This window comes from Ursus arctos, unplaced genomic scaffold, assembly GCF_023065955.2.
Source record: "Ursus arctos isolate Adak ecotype North America unplaced genomic scaffold, UrsArc2.0 scaffold_26, whole genome shotgun sequence".
Taxonomy (NCBI): Eukaryota; Metazoa; Chordata; class Mammalia; order Carnivora; family Ursidae; genus Ursus; species Ursus arctos.
Window position 1 is genome coordinate 23,805,574 of NW_026622941.1, and position 25,438 is coordinate 23,831,011.

Consider the following 25,438-nt stretch of genomic DNA (forward strand, 5'->3'; position numbering starts at 1 on the left):
AGATACATGAAAACAGAGACAAAACACTAACAGGGGCTATTTCAAGGTAGTGAGATTTAAGTGATCTTTACTCTTTTTCTGTATTGTTAGACTATTTTTTATAATGACATATTATTTATAACTAGAAACATTTTACAAAGGATAGACTGCCAAAATATTTATTATTGTACATGATGTATTGTTTTATTTTGTCTTTTCAAGTGGTCTCTAAAAGGTATGTATTATTTTGAAAGGAGAAAAATGATATTCTTTAAAGAGGTATTCTGAGTAGTAACAAAATGCAGTGGAAAAAAGATATTCTTAATAGAAGGCCAAAGCTGCTTTAGGTACCCAAATAAAAGTGAACAATGAGCTGGTTTTGCTAGAACAAACTCAGTCACTGAACTCTTCTTTTTCTTCTTTCTTTTCCTTCTGTAGAAGTTTTGAATTATGTAAATCTTGGATTTGTTGAAAGAAACTATTTCTTTAATCTTCACAATATGGCTTTACTTATGTTTTTCCAATTCATTATCATTTTCTACAACTCAACACGTCCCAAGCTGAACTTAGTATTTTCTTTCTGCCTCAACTTACTTCTCTTCCTGTCTCCTTTTTTAAGAGATATGTCACCACTTTCACCCAAGTCACCCAAACTGGATATCTGGAATCCACCCTGGATTCCTCCCTCTGTACCGAATGAGTCAATCAGATACTACAGATACAGATACTACACCCATCAGATCTCTCCTTATCTCATCTCTTCTCCATAGCTATTGTCCTCAGTGGTCCTACCCAGATTGCAGCAATTATCTTTAAACTAGTCCCCTATCTGCACTTAGAAAATTTGATCGAGCAGGAGAATGTCTAAACTTCTTTATATGTTATGCAAACAGATGTCAGTTGCTTGCCTATCTTCATCTCCTTCAACGAACAATCTCTCCCAAAACATGCCGCCTTGGGGACTGTCAGTTACAATATTCTCACTCTCCGTGATATTATAAGCCAGGCAATGAGAGCTTCATCCCCCGAGGCTCAATGAGTGGTTCAGGGATGGGTTTGCGATAAGTAGGGGCAGATATTTTGCTCCAGACTTCTCTTCTAGAGATAGAATAAAAACTCTCTGGCAAGTCACAGATTAATTAAGCAAACTCTTCTGTAAGACTTATTTCCTTGAAACTTTCTAGGAGGCCATGTTCAAATAGTGTAGACATGGAACAAGTCAATTCTTTTAGTTATCCTATAAGTAGGCAAATATTTTCATCTGGTTTGGGAACCAACTCCAATTCTAAAAAGGTAACCAAATTGGTGGTGATTTAAGATGATTTCTACTTTATTATCAGTCTGGTGGATCCAAAAATTAATTAATTCCAATTTTTAATTCCAACTAGGCTATAAATGTCATTATTTTTTTATCATCTGACATCAGGGGACTGTCATAGCAATTGTCTATTTCTTGTTCTAACTTTTTATTGATTAATAATATGCATAAAAAGTACACAAAGTATATAGCTTAATAAATTTTCACAATAGAATACAAGTTTGCTACTGCATATTTTTGTGCACATAAATAAATTTTAAAATGTCTAAGGTCAGGACGATGTTTTCATTTTTCTCAATGCCTCAATCCCAAGCGTAATGGTAATGCCCACTATTGAAGTCACTGTATTTTACCTGCCAGACATTTTATACTCAAAAGTCATCAGGTAAAAGGGTAGGAAGGCTACTGCAGAACATTCATTTAACAATAATTCTGCCAATAGCTAACAATTATCAAGTGCTTATTGGTACCATTATTATCTCAGTTTTACAGATTAGGAAACTATGGTAGACAGAGATTTAAAAAGTGACTGAGATCAAATAGCCAGTAAGTTGAAGAGTAAGACCCCAAGAAAAAACTCAATTCCCAAAATATAATTTAAGCAATTGAGTCCTTCCACTATGATAAGTACCTTTTTCACTGAGATGAGAAAAACTTACAATCTTTCTAAAGACCAAGAGACAATGCATTTTTCTTTAGTAAACATTAGCAGTGATTCAGTCTTAGAGGAAGAAAGCAGTTGAGTGAATTCTAATAGCATTTAAAATTCTGCAAAAAAGGAAAAGCAAGAGCACATGTTATAATTAAAGACTTACTTTTTTATTATAGGCACCTTCCATTTCTTCCTGGATCCAAATCACCTCTGCTGCACTGGCTTCTTTTTCATATTGCTCCTTGTTTGGAATCTCTGGAATCCTTAATTTGGGTTCTCTTCCTACTGGATGGGATGATGCTTCTGAATGGGCAGGCTATCACTCATCTCTTGAAATGCCTGTACATTTTATTGTAAGAGAATAAATGAGGAGGTCAGATTGTCCTTCAGGCCATTGAGAAAATCCCAACCAAAAAACCCACCAAATCACATTTACTCAAATTGGTTAAGGTGAAGAAATTCTTTAGATTCTTTAAGATATGTTAGAAATAGAGACGGCAGTCCAAGATGGTAGCATATTGGTAGCATAAAAAGATCCTGAACTTACTTCCTCCTATGAACACAATGACATGGATTGTCATCTACAATGACATATGGATTAATTCACACTTAAAAAAAAACATGAAAACTAGCTGAACAGTTTCCTTTACAACAAGGGATAAAAGGGCTGGAGAGGGGTAGGGAGGAAGAGGGATAAGAGAGGAAAAAGTCGGGGCACCTGGGTGGCACAGTCGTTAAGTGTCTGCCTTCGGCTCAGGGCGTGATCCCCGTGTTCTGGGATCGAGCCCCACATCAGGCTCCTCCACTGGGAGCCTGCTTCTTCCTCTCCCACTCCCCCTGCCTGTTGTTCCCTCTCTCTGCTGTCTGTCTCTGTCAAATAAATAAATAAAATCTTTAAAAAAAAGAGAGAGAGAGGAAAAAGTCACCAAAACCTACACATGGCAGCACAAACTAGGGAGGGATCTCACAGACAAGAACCTCTCCTTGAAAAATGAAAGGTTTATACCCCACCTTGGGCACCCTAACCCTTGGGCCCTGCACCAGACAGGAGGCACAAAAAAGTCTGACTTTTGAAATCAATGGGGCTTACTTCCAGGGCACCCAAGGAACTGTGGGATTATGAGCTACTCCTTTTGAGGGGCTCCTATGTAAACTCACTCATTCCAAGAAGCAGAGCAAAGGCAGCAGTTTGAGAGGGGACTGGATTATTTGTGAGGGTGATTCAGTTGCTAATTTGAAAGCATCTGCCAGAGGTGCCTTAATTAGTTGGGATTTTCCTTGGGGGCAAAGGCACTGGAGAGTGACATTTTTTGCACTCTCCCTCTGTCCTGCTAACACAGGCGGGCACACATGGACACAACCTTAATAAAGTCACAGGCTTGCCTTGCCCCCAGAGCGCATTCTAGTCCTCACTAAAGCCATAGACACACTGTACTTCTAGCACTCTTCTCTGGCATCACTAAAACTGCAGGCATGCCTGCCCCCCAACACTCTTTCCTGGATGTAATAAAGCCACAGGCAACCACAGATTCACTAAATGCAGCCGGTGGGGAATGCAGTCCACACAGAGAAGGGCTCTTGATTGTCTGGCTCTGGGATCAAAGGGGCTTGTGCTCCTGGACCCCAGGTGTCTGTAACAATCAGAAAGACAATTCTTGGCAGCAGGCAGCACACTGAAACACCACCCCCAGTCTGCACATGAAAAAGGCCCACTTAATTGTCCTGGAGTTTCAACCTGAGGGACAGGATTCAGATTTGCCACACATCTAAAGGCTACAGAGCTATTCTTAGGAAATGTAGGTAGGAACATCCCATCTGTGCACCCTCCTTTGGCCTCACCAGAGCTCACTGGTACCTCCCAGAAAGGTGCTTAAACACTTGTCTAAAGCCACAGTTCTTGCAAATGTTTCTCAGGTGCCCCCTGAGAAACAGATCTTCTGTTTAGGGGTCAGCAGGATTTATGACTATGATCCCACAGGATTGTATATATCTGTACACTTTAAAAGTTGTTGCCTGAGAATCTGGCTTCCAATCAGCTTGAATCTAGGTGCTGACTGAGATCACCCCCTTTGGAACACTGACACGTCCTAGCATACCCTCAACAACTGGGACCTATAAAGAATAAATTAGGCTACTCAGACAATCACAGAAGCTTGACAGACAACCAAGAGCTAGGGGAAGGTTAAAAGATAAGGTTCATCTGCTACACGAGGACATTCCTTCAATAAGGAGAGGTGGCTATTTCACCTATAATTCAGAAACAAACATAGAGAATCAAGCAAAATGAAAAAGCAGGATTATGTTCCAAATGAAGGAGCAAGATAATCTTGGAAAAGGATCTTAATAAAACAGGGATAAGCAATCTACTTTATAAAGACTCTAAAGTAATGTTCATAAAGATACTGACCCAATTCAAGAGAAGAATGAATGAACATAGTAAGAACTTCAACAAGAGATAGGAAATATGAGAAAGTACCAAACAGAAGTCACAGAGCTGAAGAATACAATAACTGAACTGAAAAATACACTAGACAGTTTCAACAGCAGACTAGATGATGGAGAAGAAAGGATCAGTGACCTAGAAGACAGGAACTTAGCCAAATAGAGCAACAGCAACAACAAAAAGGAATTTAAAAGTGAAAATAGCTTAAGAGACCTATAAAACAATATTAAGCAGGAAAACATTTGCATCACAGGGGTCTCAGAAGGAAAAAAGAGAAAGAAAGGGGAAGAAAACTTACTTGACAATATAAAGACTGAAAATTTCCCTTAGCTGGGGAAGGAAACAGACATACAGGTCCAGGAAGCCCAGAGAATTCTAGAAAAGACAAACCCAAAGAGATCCATACCAAAACACATCATAATTAAAATGCCAAAATTTAGGGGCATCTGGGTGGCTCAGTCATTAAGCGTCTGCCTTTGGCTCAGGGCGTGATCCTGGCATTATGGGATCGAGCCCCACGTCAGGCTCCTCTGCTGGAAGCCTGCTTCTTCCTCTCCCACTCCCCCTGCTTGTGTTCTCTCTCTCACTGGCTGTCTCTCTCTGTCAAATAAATAAATAAAATCTTTAAAAAAAATAAAAATAAAATAAAATGCCAAAATTTAAAGATAAAGAATTTTATAAGGAACAAGGAAAAACAAGTTGTTACAAATAAGAGAACCCCCATAAGACTGCCCACTGATTTTTCAGCAGAAACTTTGCAGACCAGAAGAGAGTGGCATCATATATTCAAAATGCTGAAAAGAAAGAACTTTCAACCAAAAATACTCTATCTGGCAAGGCTATCATTCAGAACTGAAGGAAAGATAAAAAGTTTTCCAGGCAAGCAAAACGTAAGGAAGTTCATTATGAGAAATGTTAAAGGGTCTTCTTTAAGCTGAAAAGAAAAAGCACTAACTAATAACAAGAAGATACATGAAAATAAAGATCACTTATGATGCTTGTATGAAAGTTAAAAAACAAAAGTAGTAAAATCAAAATCAGCTGTAACTAGAATAATCAGTTAAGGGATACACAAAATAAAAAATGTAAAATATGACTTTGAAAACATAAAATATGCAAGGGTAGGCAGTAAAAAAGTAGTTTTTTAAGAATGTGTTTATATTTAAGTTGCTACCAACTTAGACTGTTCTATATGTAGACTGTTATATATGAACCTCACAATGAACCACAAAGCAAAAACCTACAGTAGATACACAAAAGATAATGAGATAGGAATCTAAAATAACACTAAAATTCATAAAACCACAAAGGAAACAAGAAAAAGAAGAATAGAAGAGAGAGGAACTACAAAACCTCTAGAAAACAATGGACCAAATGGCAACAAGTACATACCTATCAATAATGAAAATGTAAATGGACTAAATTCTCCAATCAAAGATTTAGAGTAATTGAATGGATAACAAAAACAAAAACAAAACAAAATAAAAACAAGACTCATTATGTGCCCACAACAGACTCACATCAGATCTAAAACACACATAGAATGAAAGTGAAAGGATGGAAGAAGTTTCCACACAAATGGAAATAAAAAGAAAGCTATACTTATATCAGGCAAAATGCTTTAAAAAAAAGACTGTAATAAAAGACAAAGGAGGACATTACTTAATGACAAAGGGATAAATGCAATAAAAGAATACATTTGTAAATATTTACATACCAACCTAGGAGCACCTAAATATATAAAGCAAATAGTAACAGATCTAAAGAGAAAAATTGGCAGCAATACAATAATAGTAGGGGACTTTAATACCCCACTTATATTGATGGATAAATCATCCAGACAATAAGGAAATATCAGCCTTAAACATTAGGCCAGATGGGCTTAATAAATATATGCAGATCATTCCATCCAAAAGCAGCAAAATACATATTCTTTGGAAGTGCACATGGAACATTCTCCAGGATAGATCACATGATGTTAGACCACAAAACAAATCTCAGTAAATTAAGAAGATTGCAATATTTTTCAAGCATCTTTTTGATCACATGGTATAAAACTTTTAGAAATCAATTACAATTTAAAAAACTGAAAAAAATCACAAGTATGTGAAGATTAAACAATGTGGTACTGAATATCCAATGGGTCAATGAAGAAATCAAAGGGGAAACTTAAGAACTACTTTGAGACAAAAGAAAATGGAAATACAGCAACCCAAAATCTACAGATACATCAAAAATAGTTCTAAGAGGGAAGTTCAAAGCAATATAGGCCTACCTCAAGAGACAAGAAAAAGCTCAAATAAATAATCTAATTCTACACATAAAAGAATTAGACAAGGAAGGACAAGCAAAGCCAGAAGGTAGTAGAAGGAAGGACATAATAAAGATTAATAATATAATAATAATATTAATAATATGAAGTTCCTCAAAAAAATTAAAAATAGAACTACCATACAATCCAGCAATACTACTTCTGTGTACTTATCCAAAGAAAATAAAAACACTAGATTTTATCAGCCAAAGCTGAACTTAAACACACAATCTCATCTCCAGTATGGCTTATAGTACATTACTCTCCCCCAAAGGGCCAGGCTATGACATTTAATTAATAGATCATAATGAGAAATAAATATTCTAAAGTGTTTTTCATCTGGGACAGACTCTTATTCCAACATTGTTCTTGGTTAGTTATTTTCTCTAACAAGAAACTGAAAAGCTGCTGGAAGTCCAAGATGGCACAGAAGCAGAAGACCTTAGTTTTGTCTGGTCCCAGGAATTCAGCTAGAAAGCTATCAAACATTCTGAACACCTGCAAACTCAACTGGAGATCTAAGAAAAGAATAGCTCCAACTTTACAAATAGAAAAGTGACCACTTTCTGCAAGAATGACAAGACACAAAAACTCACCTCAAAAAAGAGAACAAGAGGCAGCACTGACTGTCAGGGACCTAGTCAGTATGGACATAAGTAAGATGTCAGAACTAGAGTTCAGAATAATGATTATAAAGATACTTGCTAGGCTTGAAAAAGTATAGAAGACACTAAAGAATCTCTTTCTGGAGAAATAAAAGAACTAAAATCTAACCAAGTCAAAATCAAAAAGGCTACTAATGAGATGCAATTAAAAAATGAAGGGTTTAACTGCTAGGATAAATGAGGCAGATGATAGAATTAGTGATATAGAAGAAAAAATGATGGAGAATAAAGAAGCTGAGAAAAAGAGACAAACAACTACTGTATCACGTGGGGAGAATTCAAGAGATAAGTGATACCATAAAGAGAAATATTAGAATAATTGGGATCCCAGAAAAAGAGGAAAGGAGGGAGGGCAGAAGGCATATTGGAGCAAATTAAAGCAGAGAACTTCCCTAATCTGAGGAAGGAAACAGGCATTCAAGTCCAGGAGGCATAGAGAATCCCCCTCAAAATCAATAAAAATACGTCAACACCCTGACATATAATAGTGAAAATTGCAAATGTCAGGGACAAAGAGAAAACCATAAAAGCAGCTCAGGACAAGAGGTCTGTAACTTACAAGGGTAGAAACATTAGACTGGCAGCAGATCTATCCACAGAGACCTGGCAGGCCAGAAAGGACTGACATGATATAGTCAGGGTGCTAAATGAGAAAAATATGCAGCCAAGAATACTATATCCAGCTAGGATGTCATTCAAAATAAAAGGAGAGATAAAAAGCTTCCAGGACAAACAGAAATTAAAAGATTTTGTGATCACTAAACCAGCCCTGCAAGAAATATTAAAAGAGACCCTTTAAGTGAAGAGAGAGCCCAAAAGTAACATAGACCAGAAAGGAACAGAGACGATATACAGAAAAAGTAGACTTTATAGGTAATACAATGGCACTAAATTCATATCTTTCAATAGTCACACTGAATGTAAATGGGTTAAGTGACCCAATCAAAAGACACAGGGTATCACATTGGATAAGAAAGCAAGACCCATCGATATGCTGCCTGTAAGAGACACATTTTAGACCCAAAGACACTTCCAGATTGAAAGTGAGGGGTTGGAAAACCATTTACCATGCTAATGGACATCAAAAGAAACCTGGATTGGCAATCCTTCTATCAGAAAAATTAGATTTTAAACCAAAGACTAACAAAAGATGAGGAAGGACATTATACCATAATTAAAGGGTCTTTTCAACAAGAATATCTAACAATTGTAAATATTTCTGCCCCTAACTTGGGAGCAACCAATTATATAAACCAATTAATAATAAAATCAAAGAAATACATTGATGATAATACAATAACAGTATGGGACTTTAACACCCCACTGACTACAATGGACAGATCATCTAAGCAGAAGATCAATAAGGAAACAAGGGCTTTGAATGACACACTGGACCAGATGGACTTCACAGATGTATTCAGAGCATTCCACCCTAAAGCAACAGAATACACATTCTTCTCTAGTGCACATGGAAAATTCCCTAGAATAGATCACACACGGGGTCACAAATCAAATCTCAATCAGTACCAAAAGACTGGGATCATTCCCTGCATATTTTCAGACCACAGTGCTTTGAAATTTGGACTCAATCACAAGAGGCAATTTGGAAGGAACTCAAACACTTGGATGCTAAAGAGCATCCTACTAAAGAATGAATGGGTCAACCAGGAAATTAAAAAAATAAAATAAAAATTCATGGAAACAAATGAAAATGAAAACACAACTGTTCAAAACCTTTGGGATGCAGCAAAGGAGGTCCTAAGAGGGAAGTATATAGCAATAAAAGCCTTTCTCAAGAATCAAGAAAGGTCTCAAACACATAACCTAAAGGAGCTGGAGAAGGAACAGCAAATAAAGCCTAAACCTGGTAGGAGAAGAGAAATAATAAAGATTAGTAAAGATTAGAGCAGAAATCAATGAAATACAAACAAAAAGAATAGTAGAACAAATCAATGAAACTAGTAGCTGTTTCTTTGAAAGAATTAATAAACTGATAAACTCCTGGCCAGACTTATCAAAAAGAAAAGAGAAAGGACCCAGGTAAATAAAATCATGAATGAAAGAGTAGAGATCACAACCAACACTGAAGAAATACAATCAAATATAAGAACATATTATGAGCAACTATATGCTAACTAATTAGGCATTCTGAAAGAAATGGATGCATTCCTAGAGATGTATAAACTACCAAAACTGAAACAGGAAGAAATAGAAAACCTGAGCATGCTAAGTGAAATAAGTCAAGCAGAGAAAAACAATTATCATATGGTTTCACTCATTTGTGGAACATAAGGAATAGCAGGGAGATCAGGAGGAGAAGGAAGGGGAAAATGAAGGGGGGGGTAATAAAGGGGGATATGAACCACGAGAGACCATGGACTCTGGGAAACAAACTGAGGGTTTTAGAGGGGAGGGGAGTGGGGGAATGGGCTAGCCCGGTGATGGGTATTAAGGAGGGCATGTATTGCATGGAGCACTGGGTGTTATATGCAAACAGTAAATCATGGAACACTACATCAAAAACTAATGATGGACTGTATGGTGAATAACATACCATAATAAAAATAATAATAAAATTAATAATAATAATAATGATAATAATAATAATAATAATAATAATGAAAACGTGAACAGACCCATAACCAGCAAAGAAATTGAAGCAAGTAATCAAAAATCTAACAATAATCAAGAGTCCAGGACCAGATGGCTTCCCTGGGGAATTGTACCAAACATTTAATGAAGAATTAACACCTATTCTTCTGAAGCTGTTTCAAAAATTAGAAATGGAATGAAAACGTCCAAACGTGTTCTATAAGGCCAGAATTACCTTGATCCTAAAACCAGCCAAAGACCCCACCAAAAAGAATTACAGACCAATATCCCTGATGAACATGGGTGCAAAAATTCTCACCAAGATACTAGCCAATAGGATCCAACAGTACATAAAAAGGATTATTCACCATGACCAAGTGGGATTTATTCCTGGGCTGCAAAGGTGGTTCATCATCCACAAATCAATCAATGTGATACACTACATTAACAAAAGAAAGGACAAGAATGATATGATCCTCTCAATAGATGCAGAAAAAGCATTTGACAAAGTACAGCATTCTTTCTTGATTAAAACTCTTTACAGTATCAATGGGATAGAGGGAACATACCTCAATATCATAAAAGCCATCTACAAACAGCCCACAGTGAATATCATTCTCAATGGGGAAAAACTGAGAGCTTTTCCCAAAGGTCAAGAACATGGCAGAGATGTCCACTATCACCACTGCTGCTCATCATAGTACTAGAAGTGCTAGTCTCAGCAATCAGACAACAACAACAACAAAAAAGGCATCCAAATCGTCAAGGAAGAAGTCAAAACTCTCACTCTTCTCAGACAACATGGCACTCTATGTGGAAAATCCAAAAGATTCTACCCCAAAATTGCGAGAACTCATATAAGAATTCAGCAATGTGGCAGGATATAAAATCAATGCACAGATATCAGTTGCATTTCTATATACTAACAATGAGACAGAAGAAAGAGAAATTAAGGAGTCAATCCCATTTACAAAACTGCACCCAAAACCATAAGATACCTAGGAATAAATGTAAACAAAGAGGCAAAGAAACTGGACTTAGAAAACTGTAGAACACTCATGAAAAAAATTGAGGAAGACACAAAGAAATGGAAAAACATTCCATGCCCATGGATTAGAAGAAAAAATATTGTTAAAATGTCTATGCTACCTAGAGCAATCTACACATTCCATGCAATCCCTATAAAAATACCATCCACTTTTTTCACAGAGCTGGAACAAATAATCCTAAAATTTGTATGGAACCAGAAAAGACCTGAATAGCCAAAGGAATGTTGAAAAAGAAAACCAAAACTGGTGGCATCACAATCCCAGACTTCCCAAGCTCTATTACAAAGCTGTAATCATCAAGACAATATGGTACTGGCACAAAAACAGACATATAGATCAATGGAACAGAATAGAGAAACCAGAAATGGACCCTCAACACTATGGTCAACTAATCTTCGACAAAGCAGGAAAGAATATCCAATGAAAAAAAAGATAGTCTCCTCAACAAATGGTGTTGGGAAAATTGGACAGCCACATGCAGAAGAATGAAACTCGACCATTTCCTTACACCATACTCAAAAATAGAGTCAAAATGGATGAAAGACCCAAATGTGAGACAGGAATCCATCAAAACCCTAGAGGAGAACACAGGCAGCAACCTCTATGACCTCGGCTGCAACAACTTCTTGCTAGATGTGTCTCAAAGGCAAGGAAAATAAAGGCAAAAATGAACTATTGGGACTTCATCAAGATAAAAAGCTTTTGCACAGAAAAGGAAACAGTCAACAAAACCAAAAGACAACCAACAGAATGGGAGAAGATATTTGCAAATGTCTTATCAGATAAAGGGCTAGTATCCAAAATCTATAAAGAACTTATCAAAATCAACACCCAAAGAACAAAAAATCCAATCAAGAAATGGGCAGAAGTCATGAATGGACATTTCTCCAAAGAAGACATACAAATGGCCAACAGACCCATGAAAAAATGCTCAACATCTCTCAGCATCAGGGAAATAAAAGTCAAAACCATGATGAGATACCACCTCACACCAGTCTGAATGGCTAAAATTAACAAATCAGGAAACAACAGATGTTGGTGAGGATACAGACAAAGGGGAACCCTCTTACACTGTTCGTGGGAATGCAAGCTGGTGTAGCTGCTCTGGAAAACAGTATGGACGTTCCTCAAAAATTTAAAAATAGAGTTACCCTACAACCCAGCAATTGCACTACTAGGGATTTACCCCAAAGATACAAATGTAGTGATCCAAAGAAGCTCCTACACCCCAATGTTTATAGCAACAATAGCCAAACTATGGAAGGAGCCCAGATGTCCATCAACAGATGAATGGATAAAGAAGAAGTGGTATATATATATATATATATATGTATATATATATATATATATATATATATATATATATATATATATACAATGGAATATTATGCAGCCATCAAAAAATGACCTCTTGTTACATACAACAATGTGTATGGAACTAGAAGTTATTATGATAAGCGAAATATGTCAATCAGAAAGACAATTATCATATGATCTCAGTCATACGTGGAATTTTAAGAAAGAAAACAGAGGATCATAGGGGAAGAAAGGAAAAAATAAATCAAGACGAAATCAGAGTGGGAGACAAACCATAAGAGACTCTTAATCATAGGAAACAAACTGAGGGTTGCTGGAGGGAAGGAAGGTGAGGGCATAGGGTAACTGGGTGATGGACATTAAGGAGGGCATGTGATGTAATGAGCATTGTGTATTATATAAGACTGATGAACCACTGAACTCTACCTCTGAAATTAATAACACATTATATGTTAATTAATTGAATTTAAATTAAAAAACTCTGTCTCCTCCTTCTGCCCCTCCCCCACTAAAATAAATAAATAAATCTTTAAGAAAAACACTAATTTGAGAAGATATGTACCCCTATGTTTATTGCAGTATTAATTTACAATAACCAAGATATGGAAACAACCTAAGTGGTCATTGATGGATGAGTGAATAAAAAAGATGTGATACACACACACACACACACACACACTGGAACACTACTCAGCCATGAAAAAAGAAGCAAATCTCACATTTGCAATAATATGGATGGACCCTGAGAGTATTATACAAAGTGAAATAAGTCAGACAGAGAAAGACAATTACCATAAGATTTTGTTTATATGTGGAGCCTAAGAAACAAAACAAAACTCATATATATGGAGAACAGACTGATGGTTATCAGACGGGGAGGGGTTTAGAGAGTGAGTGAAAAGGTTGAAAAATCAATTGTATGTTGTGGATAGTAAGTAGACTTATCATGTGATCACTTTGTAGTATATGCAAACATCAAATTATTAGGTTGTAGACCTGAAACTAATATAATGTTATATACCAATTTGCCTCAATTTAAAAAAAGTATATTAAAAATAATCCAAGACTGTTTACTTTGACACATAGCTTGAAAAGCTACAGATAATGCTGAGGCATTTCTAGGTGATGAATCTATATTCTGATTCTTATTTTATTGTAAACATTTCTGCTAAAAAATAAAAAGTAAACACTAGACATTATGATTTGAATGCTGTCTTTCTTTGGTTGTTTTTATTTAATATACCTAAGATGAAAAGAGAAAATTTGGTGAGACAAATAGATATACTATTTTAATGTCCATGCCATGAAATGTTCAAAAGAACACAGTAGAATTAATATATATTCATTCTGGACCAGAAGAGACCACACATGAATGTATACATTATGGATCTGTAGTCAAGAGGAGAGAAGATAGATTAAAAGCATGAGTTTGAAGTGCCCTTATAATTAAATTTAGTGAATCATTGTAACTTTAAAAGCAAATCTAAGCAATTTAATAAATCAATTTTTTAAGTAAGACTTTCATTTATTTGTTGAGTAAAAAAACTATTGTAGTTGTAAAAGATTGTGATACACAATCCAGATTAGGGAGAAACATGGTCCTAACATTTAAGAAACATCTCTTGCTCTTTCTTTCCCAAAACAACTATCTTAATCTTTCAAATCAAGTGGTTGCAACTACAGAAGTCATGCCAGTCTGCATTTGCTTTACTAAATTGATGATCTGAAGAATGATGAAGGGATGATGACTCCATTAAACTGTCAGCCCAAACTACTGTGCACACAGCACTGTAAATTACCCATTTCTTCACTGTTCTATGCAGTTCCAAACAATAGGTGCCTTTTAATATGTAGTTTTTCCTGATTCATAGTAACTTTAATATTATCACAAATATGCATGAACATTATTTCTTTCTAAACCAGTAAACCAGGCAGATACCCCTGTCATGGCTAGAAAAAAAAACATTTGGTTAGGAAGAGTGATCTTTCCCATCAGTACAATACTCAGCCATTAAACAAAGCAGCAAGTGGAGAATGACTGAATTAATGGCTACTAGATGGTTCGTATTAAAGAAATTATATCAACTGCTGAATATTTGCTATGTTCCATTCACAAGGCAATTGTTTTTCCAATTTTACAGATGAGGAAACAAAAGCTTACAGAACCTGTAAGTGACACTGCTAGCAGCAGAACCAGGATTTGAACCCTGCTTCAAATTTTAACTCGAGTTAATTTTAAACTTTACACAGGAAGCTGTGCATGACAATAGTCCACACACACAAAGAAACCAAGCTTGGTCCACCATGAAGCTATGACATAGAGAAGAAGAAAATATTATTTTTTCCAAAAATTTGATATGTCTATGGGGGTGTTATACAGGCAATTTACCTAAATTCCATTATGAAACAAAAGAAAAATTAAAGAGCATGGAAAGTTGGTACTCTTTCAGGAATAACAATAAGGTAACACCCTTAGAGCCCCCACTAAAGGCCTTGCCTTTTTGTTTGTTTCTTATAAGCACGAAATTGAAAGAAGACAGCCCCATGCCAAACAAAACCAAATTTCCTATCTGAATTCTCTAAATTGTCTTCTTTTTCAACCTATTTATTTTAATTATTCTTTATTTGGTTCCAGTGCATTCTACATCAAAGCAATAGTTCCCAGCCTCCCTTTCAAGTCTTTAAATCTCATTGCCTTTATTCAATTTCTTCTCATTCTATTTTACTATTTTCATTTTTATGGTCCATCATACTCTTTCTATTTTCTTCTGGGGCTGTGAACATTATGAATACCCCTGCTCCTGTCCCTGTAAATGTTAGAAATCCTCTGCCTACAACATCTTTATTTTTCTCACTTTCTGTCTGGCATAGCTAAAATAAACCTCATAGTTACATAATAGATAATATCTATATAATCTCTTGTGTATATATATATGCCAAAGAGAGGCAAAAATATATTTGTTAATTCATGAATTTATTTGCAATTGAGATTACATTATTCCAGAGTATATATTAATTATATAGATTCCTTGGCATTTAATTACACATCTAGCAATGATTTTTTAAAAAGAATCATTATAGAAAATGAATTATATGAAATGGCAAAAACACAAAAACCTCACATAATAGTGATAATTATAACTGATAACTTATCACCTTGATAATGATAATAAAGATGGCAATGATGATGATGATGATAAATCTATGAACTAAATATTACTATACTTGTATACACACACAAAAACCTATCCTCCTTAAGTGATGGTAAATAAGCCTAAAATGAATAAGCCTATGATGATGGTTGACTGTAATCATGCCACTAATATTGTCTTTTGCACAACTCCTACTTAGTGATTTTGAATTTAATGTGTTTCCAAAGGCATTGCCAGAAGCCAGTGAATACATAAAGAATACAAAAGAGAAAAAAAATAGAACAAGTGCCTTAAAACATCAAGTATCGCAACTAATGAATCATCGAACTTTACATCAAAACCAGGGATGTACTGTATGGTGACTAACATAATATAATAAAAAAATATTATTATAATAAAAAAATAAAACAAAATAAAACAAAAAAATGAGAAAAAAAATCAAGTATCAATAGTTTTCTATTAACAACTTCTGGAAAGCTGAAAAGTAATTCCCATTGTACTCTACATCGCAGATAATCTAGGTTCACATTTACTTACATAACTGTTGTTGTCAAGAGGCTCTGTTATTACCATTTATTATTTATGGAGTGCCAACAGGATTTTAAGACATTGTCCCTATATGTTGAGTCACACTCAGTCTAGACAGAACAAATGAGATGAGGCATAAAAACCCAGGAGTAGGTGGGGAGTATTAAGTTCTTGGTCGTTTTGTTTGTTTCTATGCTACTTTCCTGGATGACAGAGAACAAAAGCATCACTGTTCTTGATCAAAGAAGGAGAGTAGGGAAAAGAAGAAAATGTGGCTAAAGCTAGGACATGTCAAAGAAATGGGGGAAAAATGCCTTAATTCATCTATTATAATTCTAGCATCAGGAAGAATGAGAAAATGATATTATTCTTTTGAGTCCCAGAAAGAAAAAAGAAATCCAAGAAATGAATTGGTGAAGTCAAACTTAATTTAAGAAAATAAATTGAGTAAGAAAAGCTAGGATTTGCTTTGATGTTTAATCAATTGAATTTTATTAGTGCTCTTTTTACTGTGAATTATGGGACATATTAAAATACTTAATTCATATTTATTTGCCATTAATTTAGTTAAATGGCTCTGTTGGCCACTCTTACAATAAAGACAACTAATAATAATGATGGAATTGAGAAAGATATATTGTGGCCCATGCATCATTTTTCAATACTTGAAGTAAAATAGAATCCAGGGATTCCGGAGCCACTGTATGGGTTCAAATCTTGACGCAGTCACTTACTGTGTATCCATAGGCAATTTACCTAACCTCTCTGTGTCTTAATTTCCTCATCTTTAAATATGGATAATAATAGTTTCTACCCCATCGAGCTGTTATAAAAATTAAATTAGTTAATAAATATAAAAATTTAGAATAAGTGACTTTCATATATTAGGTACTATTTAAGTATCTGCTGTTATTTGAAAGTTATTTTTGAAAAAAATATGTGACCAATTATGACATTCACTTCTGGTTTTAATAATACTCCTAAAACCAGAAGTAGAAAAAAAAATTCTTAATTTGAGGTATAGGTTAAGAATGCTTCTGGTGGAAAATAACAGAAAACTCCATGAATGGTGGTTTAAGCTACAAAAACATTTTGTGTTTATTTTAAAATAATTTCAGAAGCAGACAGTCTCAGAACTGGGTCAGTGAGCCAAAAATATAACCCAGGGCTCTGGTTCATTCCAGCTTTGTGTTGTGACCACGCTTAGCTGTCAGCTCTTCATTCTCATGCTGGTTGCTTATGATTAGAAGGCCTGCCGCAGCTCCACACATCAAGACTAGATGTAGGGAAAGGAGAATTGCCAACAAGTTCTGCACTCACATATGAACTGGCACCTATCCCCGAAAAGGATTCAAGTTATCCCTGTCTTAAAACACTAGCAGACTTCCTGTAACAGAAGTAACAGGCTCTCCAGCCTCTATAATGAGAGGCCACAGAATGGCTTTTGGGTCAGCCCACTAGCAAGTTCTGTTACTTTGATAAAGAAGTCTTTCAGAAACCAACAACAAATGTCACACATATGGTGAGACACTCAAAGTATTCTGATTGAAGCTTAGAACAAGAAAATCTGCTTATTTACAGGTATTAGTCAATATTTTTATGGAGGCCTTAGACAATGTCCATAAGTGAAGAGAATCAAAGATAATCAACTGAAAAATTTAGATTTGAAATGAAATAAAATTAAAATTCAATTCCTTTGTCTCACTAGCAACATTTCAAGTGTTCAATGGCCTCATATGATAGTGTTACTATATTGGACAACACCAGTTAGAGAACATTTCCATCATCTCAGAAAGCTTGATTTGACATTGCTGTGGTTTAGAGGTAAAGTTGTCGGTATCTATCAACCTTTAAAATGTGACTATTTGTTGAATGTACAATTATACTGTTGACAACAATCTACTGAAACACACAAGTACACAAAGTTGTATGTATAAAATTGCAGTATTAAACAAGTTGTTTAATGAGGCCTGTACTCAAGGGACCAAGGGCTACCACACAGCAGTGAAAAACCTTTTTTAGCTTGGGGCCCCTTACAGTGCAGCAATACATTAGTATTTGAGCAGGTTTTCATGTTCACTTTCACATAATTTCTCAGAATTTTAATTTATTTTATTAATTCTCCAACCCTTCAACAGAGGAAATACTATAAACACTGATTGTATGAATGATCATACTTGCTTCAAACTGTATTTTTTAATGCTCTCAATGCTTATTAGTAATAGCTCTTCTAGGGTCATTTTCTGTATAATTACCATGTAATCAACTGAGCAAAATTTTAATGACTCTTTAACAGCACAGAAACTCGTCAGTCATTTGCCAAATAATTGCATTAGCTGAAGTCACTGGTCTATGTACCAATAGATATTCTGCTAACTATGGAATTTCTAACATGAATATGGGTGACTTCAGTCTTTCTCATTCAGTCTATTTATCTTTCCTTCTGATCAATATTCATTTCCCTTGTTGTTTTGTTTTTCCAAGTTTTGAGGTTTACATGATTATTTAAATGTGATTTGATAACCTTATTTTTTCAGGAGAGCATATTTGTTGTATACTATTAACTTTTAGTAATTAAAACTAACAATTGGCTTAGCTTTATTTTATTATGCATACTTTTCACCAAAGATAAAAAGTAGGAGTGTGCCCTGTTTTATACTGATAATAAACTGACACAATCTTCTTGCTATTTTTATATTACCGCCATATGGTATGAAATGTTTCCATTGTGTTTTGTTGTTTTTCAAAGACAGGACTAAGTTTCCTTTTCTGTTTTAAAACCTTCCAAACCCATCCATAAAAAATCCTACCCATAATTCCACCACCCAGATTCACAATTATAAATTAGTAAATGGCTGAAATAAACAATAAAACATATTTCAAAATACCGATTACCTGGTTTTTATTTTTCCCAAGTGTAATTTTAAAAACAAATGCAGTGTCTCTAAATCTTCTGCTGTGATGCCAGCATGTCACAAGTTGGTTTATGGAAGAGTGAAACCTTTATCTAAGTCAGCCAGCTGTTTGGGCTCCATTACGCCAAACAATGGATTTGATTATTTTTCCTAATGACTTGATTAACTTTGGTAACATGAAAATACTGATAGTTGTTTAGAAATTAAAGTTAAGGTGATGTCAGTTTATAATTTGAACCAAAGTTCCACTTCAATAGGATAGGTGCTTATTTATTCCTTTAGAGAGTAAACAAACTAAATTAATATTTTAATACGGAATAAACTGGTTCATGTTTTTGGATTCACGTCTGTTTGTAAATTTTATCGACATTTCCTATTTGAACAAAGAATGAAATCACTTTTAAGGAAAATAAATTAACTATTTTTAAAATTAGTAGACCTATCCTATTTCAATCATATGGTTCTTTTTTGGCTAGATTAAGTTGCATGGAAAATAACATTAATTTGGTTCCTAATACAGTTAGTTAGCCTTGAGAAATTTAAATCTCTTAAAATCCTTCAGCAGTCCACTGTTTATTTCCATTATTATAGTTACATGGAAGCATTTGTCAATCATCTCTATCGAATATTTCAGATGTTTCTTTCTAGACCTCAGTTTACCTATTTATAAATTTAAAATTAGAAAGTTAAAAGAAAAAATCTCTATCATTCTAAAATTCTATAATTCTATCTGAATTTTGAAATGGTCTAATAAAAATATATCCTTGCTTCATGTTATTTGATGAGCATAATTTTTTTCTTTTAAAATTTCTGCCTAATTACTACACTTTTTTGCCACTATTACAAATTAACTACTTACTACTACCACTATTTGAATTAGATGTGTTAATAAGATACCTTATTTGCAAGGGATGGAAATACAGTATTATTTTAGTTTAAGCAAAAACAAAAATGATGGTTCATATATCTGGGAGATTCAAGGGCTTCTAGCTTTGGGTGGAGCAAGCAGAATCCAAGTGGTCAAATGTTGTCAGGCATTTGTCTGTCTCCATGTCTAATTTTTGGTTTGGGTTTATTTCCAGGCATATTTTCTATGTGTAGCATAAAAATGACTGTCATTAGCTTCATTTGTCTTTATATCCAATGAACTTGGGCAATGAAATTGCAAAAGTGCACATTTTTCCTGATAGCTCTAAAGCCCTGGGATGAACTCTATTTGGCCTGAAATGGCTCATGTAGCCAAATCTGAACTAATTCCAGTGGCCAACAGGATATGTATTCTCGTTGGCCAGACCTGGATCACACACACCATCCATTAACTGTTTTAATAACTAAAGTCACTCTGATTGGATCCGTGTGGACTCAGAGTGGAGGAATGATTCCCCCCCAAAACAAGGTGTTCCACATTTAAGGAGAAGGAACATAGGGCAGGTAAAACCACAAGATGCCCACCATGACAACTCGCCATAGCATTCCATCAACTTGAGACCCTAAACAGTATACTCTATCATCTAATCTATTTGTGCCACTGTTGTTAATGTAGTTGAGTCCAAAGTGTTTATTTTATGACATTGACTTGATATTTTCCAGAATCTAGTATCTTACATGGAGTGATGAAACATTTTTAAAAACAAGTATAAAATACATTCTGTTGTAGAAATGTCTTTTATCAGTATTTTTTCAATAGTTTTTTACAGATTTTTCTCAACTTTTCTATGTATTATCTAATTTATAATTTAATATGATAATGAATAGATCAGTAAACATTATTCACTTGTTCACTTTCCAAAGAGTTTTACTAAACTCTTCATGGGAAAAAACAATTTTTCAGTACACTTGCTTTATGATATCCACTTACAGCATCTACCTACTTATAGCAAAATCTTTATAATATCAATTAAGTCCCTGATATGAGATCCAAGATAGACATACAAGAGTCAGCAACCAGATTCTAACAAGCTTATCAAGCTTATCTCTTCTAAAAAATTAATTTTAGGCAATTGAACCTTTCAAGTAAGTTTCTTTAATAAATATTTAAAAGTGTCAATAATAAAAATAAATTTAGCACCCTGATTCAAAGTCTTACTTGTACTTCCCTTAGCATTTTAATTGTATATTATTGATCATCTTCATGATTTATCCAAAATATATTTACTATCAGGTAAAAAATAAGTGAGCCTCCCCAGACAAAGTCTACTGTGCTTGAGGTGAACAGTATCATTTCAGATGCAAACTGAGAATAGATTGGAGTGTAAAGTGACTCAGAGCCAGATTTTCTGCACCTCCAAATAGTCTTATGTCATAATTAAGCACCACTGACTACCTGTAGGCTATTAGGAAACCAATTTACCAGGTTAGCCAGCATAAAGAACAAGTAACACTTTTTCCTTCTTTCTTTCTTTCTTTAAGGAACATGACATTTATTTCTCCTGGCAGTTTAAACAGGTTCTGAGTAGGTGACTTTTTGCTTCTTCAGATATATTATGTAAAGACATTCAATAAATCAATGCCTCTAATTTGAAATATTTGTAGTGGGGTATAAAAGCCAGCTGCCTCCTTTTCATGGAACTGTAACACTTTTACAGAAGGAACAGCCATTCGCTTGCCTTTAAATATATATGTATAGATACATACGTATCTATAAATATATCTAATATTTGGTTATAAAAACTGTGGGAAGATCTACTGATTACGGAGAAGGCTCCTGGGGCATTCTTATGAGAAAAATCTTTATTTTTTTATTTTTTATTTTTTTGTTATTTGCTTCAGGGTTACAAGTCTGTGATTTATCAGTCTTATATAATATGGGAAAAATCTTAACACAAGTGTTCAGCTCCACTGCATGAAGGAAAGCCTAATGAGAATCAGAAGATGACCAACCCTACCCTCCTTTCCAAGCAATAAGCAGAGGTTATTGCTGAGAGAGACCAATGTACCATTGGAAAGGCCCTTAGAGCAAAGCCAAAGAATGTGGGCACCAGGCCATGCTTTGACTTTCACACCTATCCCATCTTCCCTTTGGTGAAATTTTCCCGGATGCCACATATCCCGGGTGTAGTATCCACAGTCATGAGAATGATCCACATAGTGAGGAGTAAGAAAGTGCAGAAGTGTTCCATTTTAGAGACCGGGTAAACAGGATCTGACTCTAGTGGGCAGCAGGCCAGAGTATTACCTGGGAATCCATCCATAGTAAAAGGCTGAAGGAGCAAATACAGTGCTTAAGAGATTGGACTTCTGACTTAAATTAACCTAAGATCCAAGGGTGCCTTTACCACTCACGAGCTGAGCAACTGGGAAAAACTGTCTTACATTTCCAGCACCATCTTTCCTTATCCAGAAAGTGGACATAATAATAGTATCTGTAGTGTAAGGGTATTGTGAGTTCCTGGCACAAAATTAAGTATCTACTCTAAAGTAGCGGCAAAACAGTGGTCCAAAGATGGAGACAGTGTTGTGAAAGCTGACGGACAGGTTAGAAGAGTTGAATAAGGAAACACAGTGTCCCCTTACTGAAGTCAGCCACACTGTCACAGCAGGCAAGGAATAGGCATCTATCCACACCCACACTGGGCGGCCTGGTAGCCAGTTGGCCATCTTTCTAAAAATAGAACCTGTGGTTGCAGTGCAAGACACCAGCAAACTGACTTCAAGAGCCCTTCAGCAAAGCTTAATCATAGATTAAAAGGTAAAATAAATAAACCCTCTGGTTTGAAAATAATTTCTCTAAATCCTCTGGTCTGTTCCCTCTCCCTAGGCAGAACTCCATTTAAATATCTTAAAACATGTAACATGACTTTAATTTCAAGTATCTGTAGAGAAATAATTTTCACAACCTCACCTGACAAATTATTTCAGCAGCTCACAATCTTTACTTCAGAAAGAAAAAAAAATTCTGACTGGGTATACAGTGACCATTTCTAATGCATAATGATATTTTGTCTCTAATGGCCAATTGTTATTCTTTCTGAAAGGTTTATTTCCTTTTAAACTAACTTCAAGATCAGTACATTGAGTCCTTAATGAAAAAAATGCATATTTTAAGTTAGAGTTCCACATACAATGTCATATTTAGAGCATTCGGATTTGAAACTATGGGCGTGAATTTCAGTTCCAGCTTCTCACTACAGTTCAGTTTGACTCTCATAAAAGGTGACTAGTCTCCTATCTCCCCTCCAAAATATCCCTTAGTTTCATTGTCCTCAGCTGTTCCGCTCATTAGACTCACCGAGGAGCATTTAAAACCTTCTGACGCTAGGGCCCCACCCCCACAGATTCTGAGTTAATTGGCCTGGGGTGTGGCTTGTCATTGGTTTGTTTCTTAAAATTCTCAGGGGATTCTAGCAAATTGAGAGCCATTGCTTTCCACAGAATTATGTATGCAACGGGCATCAAATACCTCTTTCTCTTTCTTTTGTCCCTTAGTTTCACAATTTAGTCATTTTAAGAAAGATTATAATATGAACATGATATCTTTAATTAAGAATACTAGATGATTGCATAACGATTCTGTCTTTTCGTTTGACTGATTTGGAGAGCAATGATATAGTAACTCCTACTGTTACTATAAAATGGTCTCATAAATTGTATTTTAAAATTATTGAAACTGTGTTCCCCAGCTAATGAACTTTTTTTTTTACTATAAACCAAATCAGATACAAATTTCTATAAAAGTAAGTAATGACCATTCTTCACCTTCCATAGAGAGAGGTATTCTGTTTCTAATAATGTCACCACTAGTCTCCCAGGCATCCAAACCTGATTCTTCCTTCTCTACCACAGTGCTTTGTAGTGGGTTAAATAGAGCTCATCTTATTTTCAATTTACAAATAAAAACACCCTATTTGGTGGTGAGGGTTTGGGTACTCAATGCTTCCTCCTGTTTTACAGTGATTTTATCTGTGATTCTGTTTGTGAACTTTGCCCCAGCTGTTTCTGGAGCTGTTGGGTTCCTGCCTCCCCACATTGTTCACCAGACCTTCATTTAATAAATGTTTCTGAGGCACCTAATATGTACCACATGCTATTTAAAACTGTGGACCTAGCAGTGAGCAAGACAGGCCAGAAGAACCAGTTCTGTCATGGAGATTGCTCTTCAGAAGGGGAGACAGAATAAAGGACAAATAAATAAACAAGAAAATGCACTCTGTGTAGTACAGAGAATGTAATGGTCACAATCTTGTATTCCATATAACACACTTTGGGAACTTCCGGTCTCTATGTGCATCTAAATAAACTTTCCCCTCCCTGGTTATCACAAACTTTAAAATGACTTAGTTATTCAGTCCCAAGAAATCTTTCACTTCTTCTTACCAACAAACTCCTATAGAATTAGATCTACCTCAAGTTTCCAAAATTTCAACTGTAGAAAGCTCACTGTATTTTATCTTGAAGTTCAGGAGAAAGAAATGCTGAAAGGGGATGCTGTAATACTTCAAATGAACTTACTCTTGCTTGGAACTCCTAATATGTTATTATTTTCCTCTTGCTTCTTTGTCATTTTCTGTTGGCTTTGACTGTAAGTTTTCTTCATATGCTAGTTCTTACACTGACCAAAGATGAGATTTTCCATCTCCTTCTATTAACCTGGATATTCTTTCTCTTCACCTAGCACCTGAATTCAGTTTGGCCAGTACCATTTTTACTCTACCCTTCTCAAGTTTTGTTGACAAGCCTGGAGGCTCCACATTATCAGGACTCAGCAAATACATATGCTACTTCCAGCTCTGTTGATATACTAGTTATTCAACAAATATTTACGGACCATCTGCTATGTTCTAAGATCCATATGATGTACAGGGGTTACAAAGATGAACAAGATATGGCCCATCTTCTATGGAAGTTTATAGATGCTTAAAGCAACACATGATAAGGTCAGTTGGTTAAACACCAAAAAAAACTATTAAAGTGGAGAATCATAACTGAAGTGTATAATTTTCACTTTAAACCTTTAACTATATACTGACTTTCCAAACTTTAGATATAGGGTCAAGGTCTTTTCTTCCATTGCTTATTGGAATTTTGCATGCTCTTTCTTGCATAGCCATAGCACATCATCTATAATTTCTAGTTTCAATTTGCTTAAACAGAGTAAGAATATCACAACACTATAGAAGTATCTGTACCAAAACCACTTAGATTTTTGTGATTTTTTTTCCCCAGTCTTTTACAGTTTTCTTGCTTATACCTATTCTGATAGCACTTGTTTTAGCATTTCATTTTTATAGTCTTTCCAAAGTATTCAGACACATTTTCAAGAAACAACTCTCTTACATTCCACGCTTAATATTTCATCAGTTTAATCCTTAATTAAATTACATGCTTTAAAATATCAAGTATAATTCACATAATCAGGTTTGAGTACAAATACAACTGACTCTTGCTAAGTGCACGCCCCAGGGGAGGGAGGCAAAGACATACAAACAAGAGTACTTAGTGTACCTTGGGTATCTATATCGCTACATTTCATTAATCTGGCAGGTTGCTTAAGAGATCTACTCATATTATTGCAATACAA

The 25,438-nt window shown here is 35.2% G+C and overlaps 1 protein-coding gene across 9 annotated transcripts in view; it reads right to left on the reverse strand.

Moving 5' to 3' along the window:
• The window catches only part of LOC123000103 (putative ankyrin repeat domain-containing protein 20A5), a 388,417-nt gene that overhangs the window by 279,491 nt on the left and 83,488 nt on the right, over positions 1–25,438 (reverse strand). For all 9 annotated transcript variants that reach the window (XR_008961580.1, XR_008961578.1, XR_006409938.3 and 6 more), the window contains exon 3: positions 2,113–2,288. The gene's annotated coding sequence lies outside the window, so the exon portion shown is untranslated. The remainder of the gene's footprint in view (positions 1–2,112; positions 2,289–25,438) is intronic.